This window comes from Octopus bimaculoides, chromosome 6 (assembly GCF_046866305.1).
Source record: "Octopus bimaculoides isolate indiv1 chromosome 6, ASM4686630v1, whole genome shotgun sequence".
NCBI classification, from domain to species: domain Eukaryota; kingdom Metazoa; phylum Mollusca; class Cephalopoda; order Octopoda; family Octopodidae; genus Octopus; species Octopus bimaculoides.
The window spans coordinates 11,337,514-11,340,013 of record NC_142933.1 but is presented as its reverse complement, the minus strand read 5'-3'; the positions used below and the strand labels follow the sequence as shown (position 1 = coordinate 11,340,013).

The 2,500-nt window shown below is 39.3% G+C and overlaps 1 protein-coding gene across 6 annotated transcripts in view; it reads left to right on the top strand.

Moving 5' to 3' along the window:
- LOC106871985 (FMRFamide receptor) overlaps window positions 1–2,500 on the top strand; it is a 335,494-nt gene that overhangs the window by 17,649 nt on the left and 315,345 nt on the right. The gene's annotated exons all lie outside the window — the stretch shown is intronic.

Sequence of the window (2,500 nt, the reverse complement as noted above, 5' to 3'; positions counted from 1 at the left end):
ACAAATAATGATCGTATATGCAATCTCATCTCTACACGAATACACATAAATGTAATGTTTACATAATTCACACATGCACCTGTACAACTCGTACATAAACAAGACAACGGAAAGCACACAATGTTTAAACAAATTAAAAGAGACATATAATAATAACAATAAATATAAAATGTAACACGTCTCATTTTAAATAGATATGCTCGGAAATAAATCTTCGAAAACAAACAAAGGCTAATTTCTATGTATGGGTTTCAGGCGCTTAAGATACGAAAACAAAAATAGCGTACAAAAAGTGAGCGTTGAAAAAGTTACCTCTGAATAGGAAGGGCCCTCTACTGATGTCACTGCCCAAGCGCAAAGCAAAATCAAAAGAGTTGAAAGCAGAGAGAAAAGTAGAAAAGAGGAACAGGGAATGGTGATGGGGCTGTAAAGGATAAGGAACCGGAACGTTATACAGTGAATCCTGATACTATGGTTGGTTGACATGCAGGGGAAATGAATCAATTAGATAATGAATGGCTTAAAATTCAAAAACGACTCACCGAGTTGAATGCTCCAGAAGAAAAAAAACCCACGAATATGTGAAGGGTAGAGAAGTGTATGATATATAAAGAAAAACAAAAGATAAATACTGTCATACCATACATCCAAATGGAGGACATAACACAAACAAGAAATCTTCTCCGAGCTATTGCACTATTTATTGAGGAGAAATTACAGCTTAAGAGAACAAAAAATGGTGGAGTAAAAGAACCATGGTGGAAATGTCGCATTGAAAGGGACATAATGCGGGCAAGGCAAGATCTAGGAAAAACTGAACAATGGTTAAGAGGTTGGTCAACCTTAGGAATGAGCAAATGTCTCCGATGTGTTGCATCTGTAATAGAGTAGATGAAACCATTGCCCATGTCACGAACAAATGCCCTAGTGTTGCCCAAAACCACGACCAGGTAACAAAAGCGCTACATTGGAAACTGTGCGAAAAGTGTGGTCTAGAGAGGAGCAAGACGTAGTATGAGCACAAACCGCGGAGAGTGGTGGAGTCGGTGATTAATAAAACCATCTGGGATTCCCTAATCCAAATAGACCGGGTGCTAGAGCATACGGACCGGACCTAGTGGTGGTCGAAAAAATGCACCACATGTGCTATATAGTTGATGTTGCATGCCCCTTTGACCTACGAATAGTTAAGAAGGAAGGCGAAAAGATATATAAATACAACCCTCTTAAGTACGAAATAGCCCGGCTATGGAAAATGAAGGTGAACATAGTACCAATTATTGTTGGGTCCTTGGGAACAGTATTAGAAGGCATCAAGGGGATTAGCAAATTGGAATAGATTATCCAGTAGAATTGTTACAAAAGTTTTTCCTCCTAGGCACGGTCAGAATAATCAGGAAAGTATTAGATAGCTGAAAAGAACGGATAGCATGGTACCGTAGGCTGCAGACAGGAAGCCCGTCAGGCATGCAAGACACCAGAAGTTCCAACAAAGCGTATGATAAAAAGTAATAATAATAATAATAATGATAATAATAATAATGATAATAATAATAATAATAATGATAATAATAATAATAATATTGATTTCAAAGTTTTGATAGAATGTTAATTGTTTGCTATGTAAATGAGGGAAAAGACTAGGGCAGAGGACTCGCTGTCATAGGATCGCGGTTTCGATTCCCAGACCGGGCGTTATGAGTGTTTATTGAGCGAAAACACCTAAAGCTCCCCGAGGCTCCGGCGGGGGGTGGTGGCGAACCTTGCACCACAACTTTCTCTCACTCTTTCTTCCTGTTTCTGTTGTACCTGTAATTCATAGGGCCAGCCTTGTCGAACTCTGTGTCACGCTGAATATCCGCGAGAACTACGTTAAGGGTATACGTGTCTGTGGAGTGCTCAGCCACTTGCACGTTAATTTCACGTGCAGGCTGTTCCGTTGATCGGATCAACTGGAACCCTCGACGTCGTAAGCGACGGAGTGCCAACAGCAACAACAATAAATAAGGCAAAAAGAAAGCACTACTCCTTCAAGTAAGGAATGCCAGTTTATTACATACGCAAAGCGGTCTGGGATAAACAACTAGAAAATAAGATGATGCACGGTCACTTCTTGAGCGAGATACCAAGAGACATAGACGCAGATAAAAGTGACCTAAAAATTGAAACAGAGGCCTTGGGATATGCAGCAGAAGAACGAGTGCGGAGAACAAATTGTATCTAACAAAGAATTGGCCAGTGAGCAGAATCTAACACATGTTGAATGTGTTGTGAAACTGGAGAGATGGTATGGCATATTTTAAGTGAATGCAGCAAATTGACCCAGAGAGAATACAAAAGAAGTCATGGTAAGAGTAGTTCATTGAGAACTATGTAACACTTTTGGATTGAGAAATGTATGAAAAATGTTAAAAAAAAAAACGAGTCAAAAGATATGGTAGAAAATGACAAAGCATCAATATAATCATAAAATCGAAGACCGGAAAGGGAGAGAAATCAT